Source organism: Micromys minutus (genome assembly GCF_963924665.1).
Source record: "Micromys minutus genome assembly, chromosome: 29".
In the NCBI taxonomy this organism is placed as follows: Eukaryota; Metazoa; Chordata; class Mammalia; order Rodentia; family Muridae; genus Micromys; species Micromys minutus.
In genome coordinates, this window is record NC_137964.1 from 34,317,760 (window position 1) to 34,326,807 (window position 9,048).

Sequence of the window (9,048 nt, forward strand, 5' to 3'; positions counted from 1 at the left end):
AGCCTCATCCCTTTCCCACTGCTAGCCATGGGCTCATGGGCAAGCCATGGGGTCTTATCCTCAGTGAGTGGACAGTATCCTGAAGGTTTCATGAGAATTCAGATCAGCAGGGTTGGTGGTACACACTTATGATGCCTGTGCTGGGGAGGTTTGGGCAAGAGAGTCACAGCTCAAGGGCAGCTAGAGGTACATAATGAGACCTGTCTGAAATACACACACACACACATACACACACACACACATACATATAAACACATACACACATGTACATATACACACATACACATTTATATAGACACATACACACAAATATACACAGATATATACATATATGCACACACACATGTACATATAAACACACATATACATATACACACATACACATTCATATAGACACATACACACAAATTCATACATATATACATACATATACATACCTACATATATGTCTATATGTGTATGTACTCATACAGACATGTACATAGACATAGACATCCACTCAGACACACACACATACACACAAGAGACACAAACAGCCTGGCCTCTGTTCAGTGGAGGGCAGGTTACTCTAGCTTTCTGTCCTGTGCAGACCTGCCTCCTGTGACCCACATGTAAAGAGGAGCGGTTCACAGTGGCTCGGGGTTTTGGGAACATCAACCCATAATGAATGGGCATGAGAAATACTACAATGCAAAGCTACACTCCCCCGGGGCGGACAGAAAGGTGGAGAGAAGGAGACTAGGGTCCTAGAAGCATTATTGGGGGTGAGGGGTCCCCCAGTAACTAGAAACAGCTTTTCAGCACCTCGGGACTTTGTGGACAGTCCAGATCCAACAACAGCAGGCCCTTTGGAAATCTGTCCTGCCTTCCTCCAGTGATGACTCCCCACATTCTCCCCCCACCCCTTCTCCAGGCTCTGAGAAGTCCAGGCTTGCCTTCCCAGCTTCCCCAGGAGACCTTCCCAGCCGCATCTCAGCCCTGACTCTCACCTGTGTTTGCTTCCAGCCTCCCCAGATGCAGCTGCCACCAAAGGTTCCCCACTCCAAAGCATTGGAGAGAGAGAGAGAGACACCCAGGCTCCTGGGGCCTGCCATCCAGAGCCAGACCACATGGTCACCCTCAGGACGTGGGATGGGCCCAGAGAGACATGTCCTAGCCGGTCACCAGGTCACCAGGTCACCAGGTTGCTTGGTCTGTATTAAATAAAGTTGCCTTCCCTGGAGTCTGTGTGGTTTCTCTGTGCAGGCATGGCCACTTTGGACTCAGTAGGATACAGGTGGGCAGCGAGGGTCCCAAAGAATCAACATGGAATCAACACACGTACTTAGTAAGGTGGGCTGAGCATGGCCAGTTCCCTCCAGCCATGCTTACAGGCACTGACCTACCTCTCCATCTAGACACTTCATCTTTGCGGGATTGTGACCACTTCTAGCAAGCCTTCCCAGATTCCCCCACTCTCTGCCCTGGGGGTGTGTGTGATGCATATGTATGTATGCATGTGTATGTGTGTATATGTGTGTATGCACATGTATGAGTGAGTGCACATGTATGTACATTATGGGTACATATGTGTGTATGCACAGGTATGGGTGCATGTGTGTATGTACATATATGTACATTATGGGTACATATGTGTGTATGCACAGGTATGGGTGCATGTGTGTATGTACATATATGTACATTATGGGTACATATGTGTGTATGCACAGGTATGGGTGCATGTGTGTATGCACATGTATGAATGCCAGGTAGGCTGGGTTCTGTAGGACAGTCTGTGTTCTACAAATAATGTCGGTCTCAAAAATGACAGCAAAACAAGCTCAGGGAAGTGCACATTGCACAAGCACACATTCAGATTCCCAAGAACCGGTGGGAACAAGCAGGGTGCAGCTTTTTTATCTCTAGTACGGAGAAGTCAAGAATAGGAGGAGCCCTGGAGCTCCCTGGACAGCTGGCCTGGCTGAATCTGAGTTGCTAAGCTCAGCAGGAGACCTCCATTCAAGTGACAAGGTGGACAAAGACAAAGGATAGAACCAGACGTCTGCCTCTGGTCCAGATGCACGTGTGCACGCGCGCGCTTGCACACACACACCATGTGCTCCAACGTACCATCATACAACACAACCCAGATGTGAAAAGGTCAAGGCCACAGAGCAGATCCAGTTGTGTAAGTGTCCACACCAACTTTTCTTCTTATTTCCACAAAGAAGTCATTTTGAGCAGCGTGCTCAGATCTAAGAAAGGCCTTAGACAGAACTAGAGAGTGGCGAGGAAAATCCCCAAGTGAGGCTCAGACAGTGGTTAGTCTGGAACAAGGCCTGTCACCCCAGCACTCAGGGTGTGGAGGCAGGAGAATCAGAAACTCAGGGTTATCCCGGGCTACATAGTTCAAGGTCAGTCTGGGACACATGAGACCACATCTCATGTATCGAAAAAAGAGAAAAAAATGGAGGAGGGAGGGAAAAGGGAAGGAAGGGAAAGGGGAGGGAGGGAGGGAAAAGGGGGAAGGAGGAAAAAGAAAATTCCACTGAAGGTGCTCAGTGGCCAGGTTGAGTTTAGGAGTGAATATTTATTCATCAGGCAGTTGGGGTGGGGGCTGCACTGCAGCTTGCAGACCCTGCTTCTCGGAGGCTCAAACAGCTCACAACTTACCGATATAAGGTACCGTGCAGGCAGGGAAGGACTCCACAGAGACTTCTGCCCCCTTCCCAGTGACATGGGACACGTTTATCTGAGGTGACAAGTGCCCTTCCTCCCAGAATGGAAGGGGATCCCTGAAGACAGCCCTTCAAGCGCTGAGGTAGGGGCAGCCCACGGACACCAGGACTGCCTTGAGCTTCAGGGTACAGCTTTGACTTGGGTTTCCTGGGATGCTGATTGTTGTTCTGGCGACTGGCTCAGAAGAGGTCTTGAGGAATGAGGGATGAATTCAAGGAACCCTCTTGGTCCTCTAGGATCCCAGACATCCAGCCAGCACTCATCAGAGCCAGCACAGTGCCTGGGTTCACATCCTCACAGTCTGCGGGCCTGCCCTCGGTGGTGGCTGGGAATTGGAGAGGACCCATCCTGCCTGTGAGGGAGAGAAGACAGTCGAGGGCTGGACATATGACCAGTCCCCGGGCCTGCCTACCGCCTCCTTCCAGCTCCTCCTCATGCGTCTCTGCACAAGTGAAGGGCTGTTCTTCAGCCTCCAGGAATCTGGTGGAGCAGTTCTGGCCCCAGGGTTAGAGAATATTTATGTCCTCTTTTCCAAAGGTAAAGGATTTCTTAGGGATGCTGATTAGCGCACAAGCAGCCTCCAGGCCGCCCTGTAAATACGCAGAATGGAGTGTTCATAGCTCCCATTTGTCCAGAAAACTAGAACAAATATGCCCGAGGGCTGTAAATACAGGGCGGATCTCTCCAGCTGGGAATATCTTCCGTTCTGTTCCCTGCCTCCGTTCACGAGTTTGACCGTTTATGGAGGCACTCAATGAATGCCTCCTGGATAGTTGCCAGGTACCAGGCACTGTGCTAAACAACAGAGAGCCCTGCCTCTGTAGCCCCTAAAAGCTAGATGACAAGAAAAGGTAACATTGAAAAATAACTACAATATTGGTAACAATGTTGCTTTATTGCTTTGCTGGTTTGAGGTCTACTTTGTATATGCCCTCAGAAGGAAAGCGTGTTGGTGGCTCAGTTTTTGACAAATGCCTGCCAAGACTGATCATTTCTTAATCACTTCAAGGGCAAGAGAGACTCAGTGGTTAGAACGCATGCTGCCATATCCTACAGTGTGGTTCCCCATTACCCAGGGAAGTCAGGTAGCTTATACCTGTTACTTCATCTCCAGGGGACCTGACCTCGTCCTCTGGCTTTCAAGGGTACTGCACTCACACTCACATATATGCACATACATGTACATACTCTCACACACAGATTTTCATAAATGAAATCTTTTAGTCACTTTGGTAGGTCATTTCCTGTTTCCTCTCTTCTGAAGCTTCCTCTATGGTACAGAATAATATTTCATTGTCTAAAGACTGGGCAGGTTTTCTATGACTTCCCTACAGCTGACTGTCCCTAGTTTGCTGTGTAGACACTCCTGTAATAGCCTCACCGTGGACACTGGATTCATTTCTATGGGCTTTTGTTCTCAGTTTCCTGGATAACACCTACTGACTGAACATCAGAATCCTATAATACTGTGTGTGCACTTAACTGTGATAAATTCCATCAGGATTGTCCATCCTGTCTCCTGGAAGAACAGGGGAGACTCAGGTTTCCCTCAGGGTGACCCACGGTGGCTGGAGCCAGCAGCTAAGCCTCATTGTGCTTTTACTGGGCATTTCTCTAATGTCTACTAAAGCTGAGTGTCCTTTTCAAGTGTTTGTCGAGCATCTGCACGTGTTCTTGCATATAATATCTGCTTAAGTCTTTATTGGCACTCTTGTCTCTTTATCACCCAGTTATAGGATTGTTTTACATCCTCTGTAAGCAAGACCTTAGCCAGTGACTTGCTTTGCGGGTGGCCCACCCCAGCCCCCAGTCTGTGGCATGAATATTTGTTTTCTTGAAAATGCATTTAGTGGCCTGGGAATGTGGCTCCACTGGTAGAATGTTTGCCTAGCACGCACAAAGCCCCAGGTTCAGTTCCCAACACTGTATAAAACTGGCCTAGTACATACAGGAGTTACGGGGAATACACAGGCAGGAGGATCAGGAGTTTGGGGGCAGCCACAGCTACATAACAAATTCCAGAGCAGCCTGGGGTACATGAAGCCCTGCCTCAAAAATAATAATAATTTTAAAATAGGTATATTTAAGGCTAACACATTGCCAGCTATTTTTTTAATTATTATTTCTTTGTTTCCATAAAATACCTTGACCAAAGCAACATATATATTAATGTACTGTTTGTAGTTCAGAGGGTGAGTCCACGGCCATCGTGGCAGGGGACACGATAGCAGGTAGGCAGGGAGCACGACAGCAGGTAGGCAGGGAGCACGACAGCAGGTAGGCAGGGAGCACGACAGCAGGTAGGCAGGGAGCACGACAGAAGGTAGGCAGGGAGCACGACAGCAGGTAGGCAGGGAGCACGACAGCAGGTAGGCAGGGAGCACAACAGCAGGTAGGCAGGGAGCTGAGAAGGAAGCTGGGAACTCATATCTTAATCTATGAGCTGGAGGCAGAGAGAGATACCCGGGACAGTGCAAGTCCTGTGAAGCCTCAAAGCCAACGCCCAGTGACACCTCCACTAACAAGGCCACACCCCCTAATCCTTCTCACGTAGTTCCACCAACTGACGGCTAAACATTCAGGTCTATGATCTGTGGGGACCATTCTCATTCAAAACCCCACAGCATCTGGGCCATCCCCCAAGCCCTTTAGCAAGTGTCCCAAGAACATGCGGATATTTTTATTTGGGTGAATCCCAATTTATTAATTATTTTTGCATTACTATCCACACTATATGGACCCTTCCTAAGAAACCTTTGGTCATCAGACCTGAAAGTTTGTTATTTCCTGTTTTCTCTCCAGAAATTTTCCAAATTATAACCAGACTTGGTATCATTTTATAAGTCACAGGGATACACCAGTGCATAGTCTAGAGGACCACGCAGTCACCCAGTGGCGTGAATCTTTCCACTGCCATGGAGGGGAGCCCTCCTTTTGGTTTCTCTTCCTTCCTCTTGTCTGACACTGATCTGGACCTGCTGTGTGTTGGATCTGGATTTGGCCAGAAGACAGAAGAGTCTCCCACTGTGGCATAGAGAATACCTGGAGTAAGAGGGGGGAGGGAAAGATGGTAGGGGTGGGTAGGCGTAAATAGGACAGAGAAGGGAGCTGGGTGGTTGTTAAAGGCTGGGTAACATGCACTGTTCATGTGTGAGGAGAGGAAGTCACATGGGACAAGGCTTCAAGGCTGCCTCCGGGGACATTTCTTTTATGGCAGTGACCAGGGCCAGCCATGACAATGGTCACAATCTCTCCTCCTTCACCCGATCCTGGCACTGTTACGTGAGCTCAGCAGTCCCACCAGGAGGGCAGAGTGCTTCCCCCAAGTCAGAGTTTTCTCTAGTCAGTAGACACTAAGGGAAGAGGGCATGCATTCCGGGTATGGGCCTCAAGCGGGCTGTATCCTTCTGTATCTGTCTCAACTCCAAGAGCACACCCAGGCCTCCTGGATGCTTCACAGAGCACAGCCAGCTCCCTCTGGCCATCTAGATGGAACCAATTTAGAAATGAGAGACGTGCGCAGAGTAAGAAGTGAGCAGAAGATGTTTGTGGGAAATCCACCTGGGAGGATGAACTCTGGCAGGGGAGGACCAGACCCCGAGGAAGATGTGTCACCTGTCGTAGAAAGGGTCAGCTCCAAGCCTCCCATCACTATCCAGCTCAGCTATACCGACCAGTGAAGAGCAGATCTGGCTGGGCTCTGGGCTCTGCTGAGCTCAGTCACTGGGGGGCTCCTAGAAGCTGAGCATCATGGAGTTACCAAGTAATGGCCTCGCTGTTAATGACGAAATTTTCTCTTAGGCAAAATGAACAGCTCATCACACAGGCCTTCACAGAGACAGGCAGGAGAACCTCACCAAGACTACAGAACCAAGCCAAGCACCTTGCTAACAGTTCCAGGCACATAAGTGCTCCACACGGAGTCCTGCACACGCTTGGAGTGTCACGGACATTAGTTATAGGACACCATTGTGGCAAAACTAGCTGTACAGAAAGTGAGCTCTGTAGTGCACTTCCTACAGGGTGTGTGTGCTTCAGGCACAAGCTCGGGGCTCTGCTCCAGCCAGATCAACAAGTACACAGCCGTTATTTTTTTATTGCCAGGAATGCCGACTCTGCCAGGCAACCCTCGGCCATTTAACAGTGCCTATGCTTCCAACTTCATTAAGCATCAATTTGTAAAGATGAGACAATCGTGGCACTCCGGCAGCCTCCGGGGCTGGGGGAGGGAGGGAATCAGAGCAATTGAGTGCAGAGACTATGGGAACCATAAGGTATGTGTTAATAATTCATGCCCATCACTGCACTTTCGAGCTGGGGCCTCGGGTCGCAGAGGCCAGTGTGTGCTCACTGAGACTGGGAAGTGGCCTCAAGGGACAACAGGGGCTTTAACTCTCAACCCACACAAGCTCTCAGAACTGTGAAATGGGAGCCATGGCAAGTGGAAGGACTGTTCCCTCGGGACGCCGCCAGCACCGCCAGCAGCACTCTCCACCAGCTTTGCTGGGGGGCTCTAGACTCTCCAAGTGAAGGTTGGAGACAGAGCACAGTCTGTAAGGCACTTGCCTTCCAGTGCAAAGACCTGAGCTCAGTACCCAGAACCCCACGTAGAAGAGGCTGGGTGTGTCACGCACCTGCTGTCACAGAACTGTGCATGCACAGGTGGGAGAACCAAGTCCCTGTGGCCAGTCAGCTGGACCTAATTGGTGAACTCCAGGCCAATGACACAGCCTGTATCAAAATAGCAAGGTGCATAGTGTCAAAAGACACACACAGTTGGCCTTCACTGATGCATGAGCACACACACTCACACACACACATGCATACACACATACCTAATGTACACACATACCTCATGCATACACACTCACACACATACATACATATCCAATGCACATGCATGTACACACATACACACTCACGCACACCCCATCCACACACACATACCTCATGCATGCACACTCACTCACACCTCATACACACACTCACACCTCATGCACCACACACACACTCACACATCATGTATACACACTCACACACATCTCATGCACACACACCTCATGCACACATACTCACACCTCATGGACACACACTTACATACACCTCATGCACACACATTCACACATACCTCATGCACACATACACAGGCCATGTGTACATATACTCACACACCTCACGCACACACTCACATACACCTCATATAAACACATACACACACGTACATGTACACACACGTGCACGCACACACACGTGGCAGGGATTAGGAAGAGAATATCTCACTGCTGCCCACTCCCACCTGCCACCCAGTCACAGTCCCCAGCAGAGATGTGGCCATGGCTCACCCAGACCCTGTTTCTACTCTTGACCTCCTGGGGCTGTCCCATCCCAACAATCAGCGTGATCATGCTAAAAGTAAAAGAGTCACATCAGGTCACACTACTGACTGCAGTCATACCTCCCGCCCTTCCCCCGCTGGATTCTGCTCACCGGTTATTGTGGAAGACCTAACTGCCACAGTAGGGCAGCTGAAGACACCGGCATGGCGTCGCCTGCAGTTCTCTGACTGCACGCCTCGTCTTAATGGGACAAGATGGGGTGGCACCAGTGGGAGCACCCAAAGGGACCTTGCTTGTGTGGCTCATGGTTAGGGCTGGCCACTGAGGCTCAGATAGGGAAGGCTTCAGTAGGAAGACCCACACTGAGTCATTGTTTCTGTCTCTCTCTCTCTCTCTCTCTCTTTCTCTCTCTCTCTCTCTCTCTCTCTCTCTCTCTCTCTCTCTCTCTGTGTGTGTGTGTGTGTGTGTGTGTGCATACCTCTGTGTGTTCATATGTGCACATGCCCCACCCACCCTGCATGTGCACCAGGCCCCAGATCAGGCAGTCATGATGTCCACTAGAGGACAGAGCAACATTGGAGAGCAAAGCCACCCATATTGACGGAGGCAGAGAGCCAAAGCTAAAACCAATGGGAAAGGACAGAGATTTAATTTAAATGCAATTGTTGCCAGCGCTGCAGATACCAGATCTTGGCTTTAGAAAACTGCTTTCAGTGCCAGGCTTCTCCAGACTCTCAGGTCACATTCGCCGTTTACTTAACTGTCGGGAGCGAGGCACGTTTATTGCCGACGAGATAGTAAACATGCGTGGTTTTGTAAACGTTAAAGGGCTTGGCAAATAGGAAGCAACGGTTATCTTGCACAGTAATGTGCTCACAGCCCATAGACACAGATGTGTGACCACTTCCTTCCCTGTGGAATCCCCCAGCCTGGGTTTTAAGAACACATGCAAACTGAACAGTTGAGTGGCTGGGGAGGGACTGAGGAATGCTGA

At 49.7% G+C, this 9,048-nt stretch overlaps 1 protein-coding gene across 2 annotated transcripts in view; it reads left to right on the forward strand.

Annotated features, from left to right (window-relative positions):
- The window catches only part of MYO18B (myosin XVIIIB), a 199,813-nt gene extending 198,591 nt beyond the window's left edge, over positions 1 to 1,222 (forward strand). For both annotated transcript variants that reach the window (XM_080940828.1, XM_080940829.1), the window contains exon 44: positions 1,006 to 1,222. The gene's annotated coding sequence lies outside the window, so the exon portion shown is untranslated. The remainder of the gene's footprint in view (positions 1 to 1,005) is intronic.
- Positions 1,223 to 9,048: the final 7,826 nt, after the last annotated feature.